Source organism: Lampetra planeri, chromosome 39 (assembly GCF_965212315.1).
Source record: "Lampetra planeri chromosome 39, kcLamPlan1.2.h2, whole genome shotgun sequence".
In the NCBI taxonomy this organism is placed as follows: domain Eukaryota; kingdom Metazoa; phylum Chordata; class Hyperoartia; order Petromyzontiformes; family Petromyzontidae; genus Lampetra; species Lampetra planeri.
The window spans coordinates 107,263-124,897 of record NC_136145.1 but is presented as its reverse complement, the minus strand read 5'-3'; the positions used below and the strand labels follow the sequence as shown (position 1 = coordinate 124,897).

At 55.0% G+C, this 17,635-nt stretch overlaps 1 protein-coding gene across 1 annotated transcript in view; it reads right to left on the bottom strand.

Annotated features, from left to right (window-relative positions):
• Positions 1-17,635, bottom strand: part of LOC144731389 (hepatocyte nuclear factor 6-like) — an 84,427-nt gene that overhangs the window by 51,698 nt on the left and 15,094 nt on the right.

Genomic DNA, 17,635 nt, shown 5'->3' with positions numbered 1-17,635 from the left:
GTGAGTGTAAGTGTGTAAGTGGGTGTGAGTGTGTAAGTGGGTGTGAGTGTGTAAGTGGGTGTGAGTGGGATCACACAAGGGCATGAGAGGGACGGGAATGAGTGGAGGAGCGAGGGTAGGGGAGAGGAAGGGAATGGAAAATAGAAGAGAGGTGAGACTTGAAGAGAGGACTGAAAGGAGGTTAAGGAGGGGGACTGCTTCATGTACAGGGGAAGTATCTAGTCTATGGGTAGTGTTGAGTCTATGGGCAGTGTTGAGTCTATGGGCAGTGTTGAGTCTATGGGCAGTGTTGAGTCTATGGGCAGTGTTGAGTCTATGGGCAGTGCTAAGTCTATGGGCAGTGTTGAGTCTATGGGCAGTGTTGAGTCTATGGGCAGTGTTGAGTCTATGGGCAGTGTTGAGTCTATGGTGCAGTATTGAGTCTATGGGCAGTGTTGAGTCTATGGGCAGTGTTGAGTCTATGGGCAGTGTTGAGTCTATAGGCAGTGCTAAGTCTACGGGCGGTGGTGCTTAATATAGAGAGGAAGTTGAGTTCAGTGGAAGGGTGCAAGAAAGGGGAAGGACCGAACACGGGATTGTGCACAGGGAGAATGAGGGACAGAGAGAGACGGAGAGTGGATTGTAAACGAAGAGTACGAGAGGAGGGGACATGGAAGGAGATGAGAGAGGCAAGGCCATGGAGAGATTTAAAGATGAGCTTCAGGTATTTGAAAAGACAACAGTCATGAACAGAGTAGTTTAATAAGTAGGCTTTCGCGACCAATATATTCAAAAATAACGGTTTTTGGGTTAGATCGCATAAGTATAAATGTGTTGTAACCCTCCACGACCCGACACAGCCAGTAAGTTTTGTCACGTAAGCAAAACGCGCCAATGAGTGACTACTCCACCGGTGTGTTGGAGAGTGAATCCACAACAATGACAATGTGAGTACAAAGTAGTTGTACCCATCCCATCCGCCACGCAGGCGCACCACACCGTGGCCCGATACGATGCGCCTCCGTTGGCAAGTCACCGGTGGCGATGGCCCTATGGATAGCCTCGCACCCCGCCATAGCAATGTGGAATATCGAGAGCAAGATGGCCACTCGGACGTTTTGAACGTCGGGATTGGTGGAGCGGCCTAACGGAGCGCGGGCAGCCTGAGTCGTTCCACCTCTGCCGCTTCAGTGACCGGTGACGAGGGGGCGGTGATTGATGACGGTAAGACGGGGGGGGGGCATCGGAGGATGGGGTGGGGGGCCGATCGATTAGGGATGAGGCAGCTTTCCGGAGCCGTTCGGAGTCCGCACTCTAAACAACTGCTCCCCAGAGTCTCGCGAACAGGTGATTAACATACATTAGGGCACAACAAAGACAAAGCTCCCCCGTGTAGCCTTGACAGATTGTTGGGTGCTGCAAGCGCTGTCAGCGGACACCGATGAAGGCCGGCACGGCACACGATGGGGGTAGGGTGGCCAGCGTGGCACGTGGCCGCCTTTGTCTCCCCCATGGCGATGTCCGTCTCTGTTGGCTGTGGGCCCAGCTTGGACTCCAGGGTTCGTAGCGCCACGGCTCCCCACAAACAACAACCAGCCATTGGCCACTAATGGTAAAATAAACAATATATATAGTTTAATAAGTGGCGGTAACATCACTACAGGGCTTGTACAGGGCTCGGTGCACTTTGAGGCCACGTGAAGTGTTGAAGGCTCGCTGGCAGGAGATCACGGGACAGATCCAGATGCGGTGGTTTGACTGGCTCAGATGACTAGCAGATGTACCACTTGTGCCCCCTACTTTGCTAACTTTCTGTGTTTAGACACCCTGCGCTCCACTCGTTGTTGTGAGCGTCACTCTTCTGCCCTCCGTTGTCATCGGAGGGCGATTGCCTCCAACTTCCTAGTAGCGTCCTTCACGAGCCTTCTCCATAGAGGCCGACCTTGACACCACTGGTACCGATCATCGACAAGTCCACTATCCTTTTGTACCGCATCAGTCTATCTCTTCTCCAGCCCGTGCCGCATGTGTTTAGGCCCCTCTATCCAGCCAAACTGAAGCTGCTTGGTCAAGCGCTCTATATGCCCCACATAAAACACACGCATACCCACACGTACACATACAGTACATAAACAAGTTATGTAAGAAAAAAATCCACTCCCACCTCTCAACTGAGACATTTGAGGAGTGGAGGGGGGAGTGTTTCGGGACTCGGCAAACGCCACAGGAAGATGGACGGTGGCAACGTCCGCTCGTGCTGATTGGTCACCACCTCGGCCTTCCTTCCGGTCAGCATGAGGCCTGCCTGACCGAAAGGAAGCCAAACAAACACCAAACACCTTCGTGCAAGAAGAGAGCACAAGTGTTGTCATCGCATCTACGCCTCTATTTAAGGAGCGAAACAGGTGGACTTCTCCACAAATCTGTCTGTCTCCTGATGAAGATAGTCGAAATTACTGGCGAAACGTCGTACTCCGATTGTAAATGTTGTGGCTTGGCTCTCCAACGCACCGGTTAGTGCTGTACTCGTGACGAAGTGGCCACGTTCTGTTCACGTGACAAACCTTACTAATTGGCTGTGTCGGGTGGTGGCGGGTTTAATGACACATGTATGTGTTTACGCGATGTAACCCAAAAACACCTGTATTCAGGATGATATTGAACGTGAAAGCCTCCTGCTACGTGGTAGACCTTCTGAAAGACCCAACGCAGAAGATCCCTGGATTTGATCTTCCACGAAGCTCATTTCAAGTTAATTTCAAGTTCATTTATTTGGTATAAATCCCTGTGAGCCATTCGGCTCTTGAATCGGGTGCAAGCAAAAAAACAAAAAACAAAATCATGAACAAGAAAACATCTTAAAGTGACTATGTGCAAACACAAAATCCAAGAAAAGAGAGCAAAATATTGCAGAAAAAGCACTGTACACCAACGCTGTGTGCAAAAATCCCAGTGGGATGCAAGTCAAATAACAACAACAACCACAAGACAACTTAGATTAAGGCCATCAGTCTAACTCTGTACTACAACAAACAAACATGGCCAAACCAAAAAACTTTTCGAAAATCACCAAAATAAAGCCATAAAAGCAATGTAACAATGATCATAGGAATTGTGACCGAATTTTCACAATAAACGACGTAAACAACATGTACCACCAAACCCTGCAGCTGTAGCTGGCTGCATGAGTCACTCCACAACAGCAGGAGCATCAGTCGGATAATTCACAATTTTCAATGCACCTTTAAGATCAGCACACTAAATCAAAACACAGATCATACTTTTCAGCGGTCATCCGGAACGAAACATTGTATTGCAGGCCACTGAATTGCAGTGGCAGCTAGGGGTGTACAACTCCTCTCGAGCAGTTTTGAGTGAAGATCTCATAGGTAGTGACTCAAGTTGCAGCTTATTGGCAATAGCATTCCAGACCCTGGGGGCATCACTAGCAAAGGCCCTTCCTCCAGTATTTGTTCGGCAATATGGGATGTGAAGCTGGTAAATGAGCGAATACCTTACGTCAAATTTGTTCTTTGAAACAGAGAGGAGATCAGGCAGGTAATCATGGTCCACCCCCAACCGCATGCGCTCCACAAACCATGGCAGATCCATAAATGGAAAAAAAACTAAAAACTCCTCAAATCGTGTGCCACTGTGGTCACGCAGAACAGAGATCCACAAATACGAAGGAGACGCCGCATTGACGACACCACTCCGCTGCTCCTGACGAGGCAATCGGCGCTTCGCCACCTGAAAGTGAAAGTGTAGTCAGCATCGACATCAACCACACGGAAGACGAAGGAGAAGCATGAGCCCTCACTCGAATATCCCGCGACTCACAGACCAACTCGCAGAACGACTCACAGACTGACTTAACCACATCGCCCGAACCACATCGCCCTAACCACATCGCCCTAACCACATCGCCCTAACCACATAGCCCTAACCAAATAGCCCTAACCACATAGCCCGAACCACATCGCCCTAACCACATCGCCCTAACCACATCGCCCTAACCACATAGCCCTAACCAAATAGCCCTAACCACATAGCCCTAACCACATAGCCCGAACCACATAGCCCTAACCACATAGCCCTAACCACATAGCCCTAACCACATAGCCCTAACCACATAGCCCTAACCACATAGCCCTAACCACATAGCCTTAACCACATAGCCCTGACCACATAGCCCTAACCACATAGCCCTAACCACATAGCCCGAACCACATAGCCCTAACCACATAGCCCTAACCACATAGCCCTAACCACATCGCCCTAACCACATAGCCCTAACCACATCGCCCTAACCACATAGCCCTAACCACATAGCCCTAACCAAATAGCCCTAACCACATCGCCCTAACCACATAGCCCTAACCAAATAGCCCTAACCACATCGCCCTAACCACATAGCCCTAACCAAATAGCCCTAACCACATAGCCCTAACCAAATAGCCCTAACCACATCGCCCTAACCACATAGCCCTAACCAAATAGCCCTAACCACATAGCCCTAACCACATAGCTCTAACCACATAGCCCTAACCACATCGCCCTAACCACATCGCCCTAACCACATAGCCCTAACCACATAGCCCTAACCAAATAGCCCTAACCACATCGCCCTAACCACATAGCCCTAACCAAATAGCCCTAACCACATCGCCCTAACCACATAGCCCTAACCAAATAGCCCTAACCACATAGCCCTAACCAAATAGCCCTAACCACATCGCCCTAACCACATAGCCCTAACCAAATAGCCCTAACCACATCGCCCTAACCACATAGCCCTAACCAAATAGCCCTAACCACATCGCCCTAACCACATAGCTCTAACCACATAGCCCTAACCACATAGCCCTAACCACACATTCCTAGCCGTTTGGCTGTGGTGGTGATGATGATGATGATAACGATGATGAATGTGAAGTTGTTCTGGGTGTTGATGATGATCGATGATGAAGTTGGTGATTATAGTAATGAAAACAGAGGTGGTGATGACGATGGAGGAGCTGGTGCAAGTCAGGATGATGGCGATGGTGATGGATTTGATGGTCTTGGAGCTGGAGATGATGATGATGGTGATGGAGGTGAAAGTGATACAGGTAATTATGGTGATGGTGAATGTGTAAGCAATGATGAGGATGGATAACATCGCTCCACAACCCAAACACTCTTCCAACCTCCGACACACAAACCACGTGGTTGGACAGATCTTGCTCAACCTCCCCGGGGGAGTCCGCACACTCGACCCCGCACAAACAACAAAGCTGCCCCGTATAGCCTGAGCAGACTGCCGGGGCAAGTGCCACATTCACAGTCACGACTCAACAACAACACCGAGCACAGCGCGCTGCACACTCGCGTAGACAACAACTCACTCGCAGCCAGAACACGCTTCTTTTACACTATTGTCAACAACCCTAGATAGTTTGTTCATATATATTTATAGCCCCCCCCCCGTCTGACCTCTTCATAGACCCCTCCTCGTCTGACCTCTTCATAGACCCCCCCGCCCCCCCCACCCACCCCACTGCGTTAGCGCCGAAGTCGCTCGGGCTTCGCGCGGTGGTCGATGTGCGTTAGTTCGCCTCATCACGCGCAGCTGCTGCTGCTGCTGAGGAGGAGGAGGATCGCGTGGTGGCGATGAAGACACAGCCGCTAATTGGGAGCCAGAGACCCGAGCCAGAGGGAGAGTGGAGTGGTGTGAGAGTGAAGAGCGAGTTGGGAGCGGAGAGGGAGTCAAGAGCGCAGTGGAGTGATGTGAGAGTGAAGAGGGAGTTTAGTGAGTGAGTGGAGTGAAACGGGGGTGATAAGGGTGAGGGTTATGTGGTTAGGGCTACGTGGCGAGGGCTATGTGATTAGGGCTGAGTGAGTGTGAGAGGGTGAGTGTGCGAGAAAGAGGGTGAGTGTGCGAGTGAGTGAGTGTGCGAGTGAGTGAGTTTACGACAGGGTGGGTGTGAGTGAGTGTGCGAGAGTGAGTGTGCGAGTGAGTGTGCGAATGAGAGGGTGAGTGAGTGTGAGAGGGTGAGTGAGTGTGAGAGGGTGAGTGTGCGAAGTGAGGGTGAGTGTGCGAGTGAGTGTGAGTGTACGAGAGAGAGAGAGTGTATGTGTGCGTGCTAGAGAGCTTGTGGCCGAGCGTGTGAGAGTGTTACCGGCATTTATAGGCGCTCGATAATAGCATTTGCCCGAGCAGCCTGTGCAGGCTACCTGGGGGAACTTCGTCTTTGTCTCGCGCGTGTGCGCGCACGATCGCCTCGCGTCACGAGTCAATTACACGGCAGCTGCCAATCACGCGGTGTGGCCAGTCAGGGGCCATCCATTGAGTCCGTACGCATGGAGGGGGGAGGGGGGAGGGGGGTTCACCCAAATGCGTTCGCTTGCGTATGGGGGGGGGGGGTCTACTGACAATGTACGCATAGGAAACGGGGGGGGGGGGGTGAAGCCTCGATAATAATGCGTCTACATTGGCCTTCAAATGAGTTAGATAGTTCAGCGGTGGACTATATGTTTGCTTAAACACGTTAATATTATTCATCCATAATCGTTTCTGCGTGTATTAAATATCGGCCGTTGTATAGGATTCGGGGAGGGGGGGGGGTGCGTCAGGCAAACGTACGCAGGTGGGGGGGGGGGGTCCGCGGTGGGTGTGAGTGGGGAGGGGTCAGGTTGTGACAGATTGTTGCCCTACTAAATGGATGGCCCCTAAATATGGAACGTTGGGCCAACGTTGATGTGTTGTTGATGTTGGTAATGCGTATGGTTGATGTTGATGAGCACGGTTGCCTACGTACGGTGCGAAAAAAGTTCAACATACAGTGCACACACGGTGTTGATAGTTGACGTGCCGTTGAGAGATGACGTGTTGTTGATGTTGCTTGCTGTTAATTGTTATTGATGATGTGTGTTGTTGTTGTTGATGTTTATAGTTGATGATATGTGTCGTTGTTGATGAGGGAGACTGTGCCCTGGGTGAGGGATGAGGAGTGAGGCCTGGGTCAGGGAGGGAGGGATGGGGTGCCCCAGGTACGGGGTGCACGGGGCCCTGTGACGCGACTACAGGGGAAGCTCTGTGAGGTTTGGGGATTCTGTGAGGTTTAGGGTGGCCATGCGAGTCTTGGAGGCGGGGGGTGGGGCCTGTGGTAACCGCGGGGGGCGGGGGGGCTGCGCTCCGCGTCTCCGTCAAATCGCGCGATCGATGCGTCACGTGACACTCAGGAGCTGCAGTGACGAAGCGGAGGGGGGGGGATCGATACTGGGTGACCCCTCCCCTCACCGCCCCCTCCCCTCACCTCCTTCCCCCCTCTATCCCCCTCCCCACTCTCCGAAAACCTCGCTCCGTCAAATGAGGGGGCCCTCCACAACAACTCGTACACAGCGGGGGGGGGGGGGGGGGGGTTGCAGGGGGGGGGGGGTTGCAGGGGGGGGTTGCAGGGTGGGGGTCAAGGGTCAAGGAGTCGCCGCCCTGCTGCTACTTCCATCTACAGCAGCGCTCACAGAGACACAGAAACAGAGACACAGACACAGAGACACAGAGACAGAGACACAGCGCACAGAGACACAGAGACACAGACACAGAGACACAGACACACAGAGACACAGCATGGCACGCAGAGGCACAACACTCCCAGTGCAATGCTGCACTCAATCTGCTACACTTCCAAAATACGCTGCCTGCTGCACCACCCTATCCCCTGGACTCCCCTATCTGCTGCACCCCTCTGTCCCCTGCACCCCTATCTCCTGCACGCCCCTATCTCCTGCACCCCTATCTCATGCACGCCCCTATCCGCTGCACCCATTGCAATGCCTCGCACATCGCCAGTGGCAGCTGCTGCGTGAGTCGATCAATAAATCCATGGCTGATGTGAGGAGGACGGGACGTGGGTAGGGGAGGCTACCAGACGGGGGTGGGGGGGGGTGAGGGATGGAGGGCGGGGCTATCGGTGACCCCTCTCCCCTACCCTCGAATCCCATTCACTATGCTGCGAGAGTGGGGTCAGAGGTCAGTGACCAGGTCGTCTGTCAGGCCGCGTCCACGTGTCAACTGCCCCCATCTGGGGTCAGGCTCGCCGTCCACTCAAACCCCGTCCAGCCCCCCGCCCCCATGATAGTGACCCGTAGGAACTCGACGCCCAGGTTACATAGCCCCAAACCTAACCTTGTGGGGGCTAACTTGGCCCATCAACCCTGCGGGGTCGATAAAATGAATATCACTTCATGGAGAAGTCAACGGACATCGTCCTATGGATTAGTTCGCGTCCACCACAGTAATGTGGAATTGACACCATTGGCCAGGTGCCGTATGAAACGAAATCACAGACCACGAGAGATGGACGGAGTAACTCGCAGCGGCCGTATGAATGTGGAATGTCCTCCACTGGCGCTGCAGGGCTGCAAGGCAGAGAGATGAGCACGAACAGCAGCCCCGTGGTGACCACGTGAGCCCTGCGCCACGGCACCGCGTGCTACCACCTGGGGCAGCGTTGACCACGCAGATCTATTTTCACGCGGCCAAATCCGAGGGTATTGTCCGTTAACCCCACTAACTTTGAAGCTCATTCCGCATAATTCATTGGTATTGGTATTTTGCCACATCGAGGAATTGTAAGCAGTAAATATACAGGATGCTTACATTTTTTAACACTTATATGGGACTATCGTTTTTGATGGGAAAATAACAGATAATACACTGTAACATGATAACAAATGTATGTTAACAGCTTCAAAAAGTCAAATATTCTATACTTGTTCGCCATCATTGTCAGGACATGCCTGGAACCTTCTCCAGGTGGTCTCCAGAGCCCGAAGGCGCAGCATTTGTCGTGGTGTTGTTGCAAAATTACCAGAAGCGTCACATTGTTTGTGAAGCACCCTGGGTTGCGGCACCTCGGGTGAGACCGACCGGAGAACAACAACAACAACAACATCTGCCTCAGCACCCACGGAGGTTTCTAACCCCTCGGTAGGACGCAACCACGGAAGAGTACGGAGCGACGGGTCTTTGGTGCGACGGCGAATAAGTCGGGGCCATTAGACCAGAAGCCCTCTCCACCTGGAGGCCCCCGCAGCTCTCAGTGTGCGACGTTGGGTCCAGAGGCTGCGATCCACATCGACCACGACGGCGGCACTGAGCGGGTGTGGGAATTCATCCCCTCCCACCCCACACCCACCCCACACCCACCCCACACCCACCCACCCACCCATGTCTGCGTGCAGAGGGTTCGTTGGATGTCAATCAAACGGCATATTTTTTAATTCCCAGAGCGGGAATAATCCCAATAAAGTCAATACTGTGATGGGGGGGGGGGATTGCTCAGTGCAAATATTTGGTAATTGAGCTAAATATAACAGATTGAGATACGGAGCCTGGCAAGTGCTGTTGGCGAGCACCTATTAAGGTCGGTACGGCACACGGGCGCGGTAGTGTGGTCACACACCACGCACGGCCGCTTTTGTCTCCCCCAGTGCTGATGTGTACACACCGCACCGGGTACTCATTTGAGGCCGAGTCGACCTAGTGGAGAGACCAGGACCGGTTCCAATGAACACTCCCCCACTGATTTGGAGTCGAACATAGGCCGTCATATGCATGCACAGTGCGCTAACTGCTGCCCCGCCGCTCCTTGCAGTCTCTCGCACACAGACACATCGTCATCACCCATGTTCAATCCACTGCTGGATCAAGGCATCCCTCTTGAGCCGACGCCACCAGAATCACCCAGCGCCTGTGCACGGACAGAGCCGCGCGAGCTGCACCAGCAGACACTGCAGGCTCCCTCCCGTCCATCAGCAGACCCGTCTATGCACGGAAACACGTGCCCATCCATCGGCCTACGAGCCTTGAGCACTTCCCTTCACCCGTCAATGTTGTTTTTCAGTGGCGTTCGCCGATCAGTTGACGCCCTGCCGATGAGACCAAAACAACTCGAAACTGGCCTCGGCTTGGAGCCTCGCGGAGCTCGGTGGTGGTGGTGGACGTGCGGTTTTTGGGGGGGGGTGGGTGGTGGTTGAAGCGGTGGTGGTGGTGGTGGTGAACGTGCGGTTTGGAGGGGGTGGGGGGTGGTTGAAGCGGTGGTGGTGGTGGACGTGCGGTTTGGGGGGGGGTTGAAATGGTGGTGGCGGCCGAGTGGTTGAGTTGTGGTCGAGCCACAAGTGCCGCGTTACGAGCCCGAGTTCGATTCCGGCTCACGGTCAACTTCAATGGCGATTACCGGAACCGGTCTTGGGCCTCCCCTAGGTCGACTCAGCCTCAACTGAGTATCTGGTACGGTGTGGTAAACATTGCCGCTCGAGAGACAACGGCGGTCGGGCGTGGTTCTGGAAACCAATCCGCTCGTCTGCCGTTCCGGCCTTCATAGGTGCTCGCTAACATCACTTGCCCCGTTAGTCTGTTAAAGGCTTTACGGGTGATCTTTGTATTTGGTTTGTGGTTTTGTGTGGGGGAGGGGAACTCACCTCGCCCTCCAAGCCCTCCTGCCACCCACCCCCCCCGGAGGCCCCCCTGACCCCACCACACCCCCACCGGCTTGGGTCTCGGTGTCTACATGAGGCCCAGTGTAGATGGAGGTGGTGGATATGGTGGTGGTTGTTGTTGTTGTTCAATGGTGTTGTACGTTAAAGGATTGCTCAGGTCGATTGCTAAGAGGGTTATTTAACTCAATTTCGAAAAATATTAGCTCAACAAAAAACCCTTATAATGATAATGGTGATTACGATGACATTCATATTCATGGGGTTTGTTTTACCCAGCAGCAACCCAAGACCACGTTCACGAGGGTGCAACTACATCGTAGATGGGCCGCACTTACCTGCAACGGTGGACAGGGCCCTTCAAGGGCGGTGCCTCGTACCGCCAGGGGAGGGGCTACATCGCCCAGCCCAAGAGCGGGCGGGGGGGGGGCTGCGGGGGTTCCAGGGTCCCACGCAGCCCCGCCCCTCGATGACAAGGTGCATAAAGGGGGACCTCCCCAGTAGCTCAGGGAGTCGGAGACCGAAGCAATAAGATCAGCCAGCCGAGGACCCTGGACCTTGTAAGGGCCGGGCCGCTGTGCGACCAGTTCTGAGACTCTGGGACTCCCGGCCCGACGCCCTTGTAAGGGCGAGGTCCGAGGAAGCCAGAGTCTCGACCCGCACCTTGGCTGGATCGGGTCAGGTAGCCTCCCCTAGGGTAATCGTAGCCGGAGGACCTGGGAACGTAGACGAGGCTAGGCACGCTACGTAGATAAGCTGTGTAGGAGACCTATGTGAAGAGGCTGGGAACTAAGTGTACAAATACGCGGTGTGTGGAAATTAAAACGCGCCTTCTAAGAAGTGTCTCCAGAACCCATTACACACGTGCAGCCTTCGGTTGGCTGCGTGTGGGATGACGCCAGGAGTGAAAAGCGGGAAATCCTCACCACGCATTTCCACTGGTATAGGACTAACAACATATTTACAAAACATCTCGGGCTCGTACTTGCTGTCCTGTCTTCGTGGCCAAGTTATTTTACACCAGGAAAAGCCCTCGCTGAGTCTCAGGACACATTGCCAGGAGGGTTCTGCTGCTGAGCTGGGACGTAAGGCCATGTGCAATGACGACTTGCCACACTTCTCTTGAGATGGGACTTTATTGAAGACACGTTCACTTGACACAGGCGGAGACCCCCACCGCAACAGCCCCGAGTCTCCCGCGCATCTGCCCCTTATATACCGACACGAGGCCACGCCCCCCTTCTCGAGCATTCTCGTCGACTCTGGACGCTCGCTCCACCGGGAGACTCCACCGTGGTCTTCCGTCGCCTCACCACGCTCCCTGCTCAAACATTCCCGCAGCCACCAGTCGCTTCGCTCTCGCGACTGATACCCCTGTCATCACCTCCCGTGGCCACGAGTCCACACACACCACACGCAGGCTCTATTGCCACGGCACGTGTCCACACACACCACACGCAGGCTCTATTGCCACTGCACGTGTCCACTCACACCACACGCAGGCTCCATTGCCACTGCACGTGTCCACACACACCACACGCAGGTTCTATTGCCACTACACGTGCCCACTCACACCACACGCAGGCTCTATTGCCACTACACGTGTCCACACACACCACACGCAGGCTCTATTGCCACTGCACGTGTCCACTCACACCACACGCAGGCTCCATTGCCACTGCACGTGTCCACACACACCACACGCAGGTTCTATTGCCACTACACGTGCCCACTCACACCACACGCAGGCTCTATTGCCACTACACGTGTCCACACACACCACACGCAGGCTCTATTGCCACTGCACGTGTCCACTCACACCACACGCAGGCTCCATTGCCACTGCACGTGTCCACACACACCACACGCAGGTTCTATTGCCACTACACGTGCCCACTCACACCACACGCAGGCTCTATTGCCACTGCACGTGTCCACACACACCACACGCAGGCTCTATTGCCACTGCACGTGTCCACTCACACCACACGCAGGCTCCATTGCCACTACACGTGCCCACTCACACCACACGCAGGCTCTATTGCCACTACACGTGCCCACTCACACCACACGCAGGCTCTATTGCCACTACACGTGTCCACACACACCACACGCAGGCTCCATTGCCACTACACGTGTCCACACACACCACACGCAGGCTCTATTGCCACTGCACGTGCCCACTCACACCACACGCAGGCTCTATTGCCACTGCACGTGTCCACTCACACCACACGCAGGCTCCATTGCCACTACACGTGCCCACTCACACCACACGCAGGCTCTATTGCCACTACACGTGCCCACTCACACCACACGCAGGCTCTATTGCCACTACACGTGTCCACACACACCACACGCAGGCTCCATTGCCACTGCACGTGTCCACACACACCACACGCAGGCTCCATTGCCACTGCACGTGTCCACACACACCACACGCAGGCTCCATTGCCACTGCACGTGTCCACACACACCACATTCAGGCTCCATTGCCACTGCACGTGTCCACACACACCACACGCAGGCTCTATTGCCACTACACGTGCCCACACACACCACACGCAGGCTCTATTGCCACTACACGTGCCCACTCACACCACACGCAGGCTCTATTGCCACTACACGTGCCCACTCACACCACACGCAGGCTCTATTGCCACTGCACGTGTCCACTCACACCACACGCAGGTTCTATTGCCACGGCACGTGTCCACACACACCACACGCAGGCTCTATTGCCACTACACGTGCCCACTCACACCACACGCAGGCTCTATTGCCACTACACGTGCCCACACACACCACACGCAGGCTCTATTGCCACTACACGTGCCCACTCACACCACACGCAGGCTCTATTGCCACTGCACGTGTCCACTCACACCACACGCAGGTTCTATTGCCACGGCACGTGTCCACACACACCACACGCAGGCTCTATTGCCACTGCACGTGTCCACACACACCACATGCAGGTTCTATTGCCACGGCACGTGTCCACACACACCACATTCAGGCTCTATTGCCACTACACGTGCCCACACACACCACATGCAGGCTCTATTGCCACTACACGTGCCACACACACCACACGCAGGCTCTATTGCCACAGCACGTGTCCACACACACCACATTCAGGCTCTATTGCCACTACACGTGCCCACACACACCACACGCAGGCTCTATTGCCACGGCACGTGTCCACACACACCACATTCAGGCTCTATTGCCACTGCACGTGTCCACACACCACATGCAGGCTCTATTGCCACTACACGTGCCCACACACACCACACGCAGGCTCTATTGCCACGGCACGTGTCCACACACACCACATTCAGGCTCTATTGCCACTGCACGTGTCCACACACCACATTCAGGCTCTATTGCCACTACACGTGTCCACACACACCACACGCAGGCTCTATTGCCACGGCACGTGTCCACACACACCACATGCAGGTTCTATTGCCACGGCACGTGTCCACACACACCACATGCAGGTTCTATTGCCACTGCACGTGTCCACACACACCACATTCAGGCGTTATTGCCACTACACGTGCCCACACACACCACACGCAGGCTATATTGCCACTACACGTGCCCACACACACCACACGCAGGCTCTATTGCCTCTACACGTGCCCACACACACCACACGCAGGCTCTATTGCCACGGCACGTGTCCACACACACCACATGCAGGTTCTATTGCCACTGCACGTGTCCACACACACCACACGCAGGCTCTATTGCCACTGCACGTGTCCACACACACCACACGCAGGCTCTATTGCCACTACACGTGCCCACACACACCACACGCAGGCTCTATTGCCACTGCACGTGTCCACTCACACCACATTCAGGCACTATTGCCACTGCACGTGTCCACTCACACCACATTCAGGCACTATTGCCACTGCACGTGTCCACTCACACCACATTCAGGCACTATTGCCACTACACGTGCCCACACACACCACACGCAGGCTCTATTGCCACTACACGTGTCCACTCACACCACACGCAGGCTCTATTGCCACTACACGTGCCCACACACACCACACGCAGGCTCTATTGCCACTGCACGTGTCCACTCACACCACACGCAGGCTCTATTGCCACTGCACGTGTCCACTCACACCACATTCAGGCTCTATTGCCACTGCACGTGTCCACTCACACCACATTCAGGCACTATTGCCACTGCACGAGCATTCTGGAACGGAGCCGCTCTGCCACGTAAGGGGGTGGCGCTGGTATCTCCCCACGGACGGGTGCATTGTCCCACTTGCTCTACTGCCATCTCCTGACCACCACTCTCGCCTCGCTGCCTGAATAGCGTCCGCTGCATTTTTTGTGCTTTGAAACCCTCCACCACCCGACGCAGCCAAGCACTTAAAATGGTCACGTGGGGTGCGAGCGATTAAGACGCTGCTGTTGCTGATGAGTGTTTCAACTGAACTCACGCTTGATGATGACGGTGGTGATGGTGGTGATGGGTGATGAAGATGATGGTGAGTGTTTAAGCTCAACTCACGCGTGATGGTGGTGGTGGTGATGATGATGACGGGTGGGTGATGATGATGGTTGTGATGGCTGAAGTCACGCGATATGATAATGCTGCTAATGATTGTAATGATGATGATGTCTTAGCTCAACCCATTGCTAAATTTGGTTTTGAGATTTGTTCGACAGAGGCAAATGGAGGAGGGTCAGAGAGATGGAGGAGGACAGAGAGAGAGATTATAGAGAGGAGAGGCAGAAGGAGGAGCGTAGAGAGAGATTCGGGGGGAGAGGAAAGGGGGAGAGGGGATAGAGAGAGGGGGGGGACGAGAGAGAAGTGCCCAGGGCTCTCGACAGATCAATGGGCAGAGCTGAAGGCTGTGGGTCCCACGTGGGGCCCGCCAGCCCCCATCGGGGGGCGGGAGTGGGGGAACAGGGGGAGGAGGTGGGGGGAGACGGAGGGAGAAAGAGACGGATTTAGGAAGGAAGAGCTGCTGCTGCTGGGACGCAGGCAACGAGCGCTCGCATCGCCGCACGAGCAGGGGGAGGAGGGACGAGACAGGGAGGGAGGTGCAGGGGGTGAGAGATGGAGAATCGAGAGAGAGAGCGAGCGAGAGAATGAGGAGGGAGAAGCGATGAGAGAAGGGGGCGGGGTGGGGGGTGAGGCGGCCGGTGGACACCCCAAGGCTGTGTTCACAACACGCGCGATGACTGCGATGTCGCCTTGACATGCTCGGCATGCTGACATCATCCCTGTGATGTCTGTACGGATGGAGACGCCTTAGACATCGACAGCATGTCGTGCGGGCGCGACGTGGGTGGGGCTGGCTCCCCGCGGCTCCCCGCGGCTCCCGCGGCGCAGAGAGGAGAGGCGCTTCTGCACCAACTCGGTCGCTCGTGCCAGGGGTGAGGAAACCCGCAACTCGGGGGGCAGACACCGACCCGCGACTTCATTGCATCCGCTGCTCCTCCTCTCGACAGAACATCTCTCGGCCAATGCCGGATACTCCTCCTTGTTATGACGGGAGCGAATCACCGCTCATCTTAACCACAAAACGGTACCTATTTTACCGACTACCCCCTCCAGAGGTTAGGGATAATGGGCATGAGCCAACCCCCCGCCAATCAACCAGGAAATTAACTTCTCGGCCCCTTCTACTGCGAACGCAGTAGAAGGGGGCCGAGCGGTGTGTGTGAACATCAGCAGCAGCAGCGGCAACATCAGCAGCAGCAGCGGCAACATCAGCAGCAGCAGCGGCAACATCAGCAGCAGCAGCGGCAACATCAGCAGCATCAGCAGCGGCAGAGGCAGAGGCGGCACAGCGGCGCGTGCCGCGTGCGCCGGGGCGGCTGAGTGGGGACTGCGACGTCCATTCATCGTCTCTCCGCGGACACGTGACGTCGTAACGAGAGCCGCCGCGGCTGGAGGTGGAAGCCGCTAATGAACGAGGCTCGCGGCGGCGCTAATCCCATTAGCGGGGTGTGCGTGGGCCGGGCCACTCCATCACAGCGACAGCGCCTCCCTCACCCCCCCAGCCCCTCCCTCACCCCCCCCCCAGCCCCGCCCTCACTCCCCCCCAGCCCCCTCAATCCCGCAGCTCTAATTACCAATTACCGGGCGGAGGGGTTGAGAGGAGATGGGCGAGCGTGATGATCGTGACGAGTGATGATGAGTGATGACGAGATGCATCGTACACCTGTGTAACGGCCAAGAGTACGCAGAGGACACGACAGGACACGCGATTTGCTTCTGATGCGCTTCTGCGGACGTCTGGATCGCTCATCCGTCCGATATTAGGAAGCCACTGGAGCTATGCACTTTTAAATCATCTCGGTTGAAAATGAATTTCTTTAAAACTGCTTTTTGCGTTTAGTTTGTCCTTCTCCCGCACCTTCCATTAGGACGGTTGGCAACATACATACTACAGTACAACAACAGCCGCCATTCGGCACTAAGTGGCGGTGACGTCCCCGGCTTGTGCCAGGCCACGTGAAGTGTCGAAGGCTAGTTGGAAGGAGGTCACGGGACAGACCCAGGTGTCATGGGTTCACTAACTGTTGTGAGCGTCGCTCCTCTGTTTAGCCCCCTCTATCTGGCCTTACAGAAGCTGCTTGGGTATGCGGTGACTGGGCATGCGGGCGACATGACCCAGTCAACACAGCCTTGCCTGCCGGAGGAGCTCACCGATAGGACTGTGTCCAGATCTTTCACGGATTCATGAGCTCCTCACAATCCAGCCTGGTTCAGCCCAGGATGGATCGTAGGAATGCCAGCCTGAATGATTCTAACCAGCGTAGATGTTTCATTAGGGGGGTCTAAGTTTCGGAAGCATAGCGAACGTGAGCATGACTGTGGCCGAGAAAACCCGAAACTTCGTGTGGAACGATAGACCAGGTAGTTTCAACACAGCATTACGCAACCGATGAAAAGACTGATTTGGAATGAGACCTCTGCTGTCAAACTGGAGCTGGTGATAAGCATACTCCCTAGGCATGGAAACCTCTCCATTCTTTCCACAACTGCCCCATCACCATTGGGGATTTGAGGGGCTGGAGTGTTTGATCACACAACATACCGAGGCAAGTGCTGAGTTTTAGTGGGGCTGATGGCAAGGCCCCACCTCATAGTGGCACACGACAGGTTCGGCAGCAGCGCGTCCAA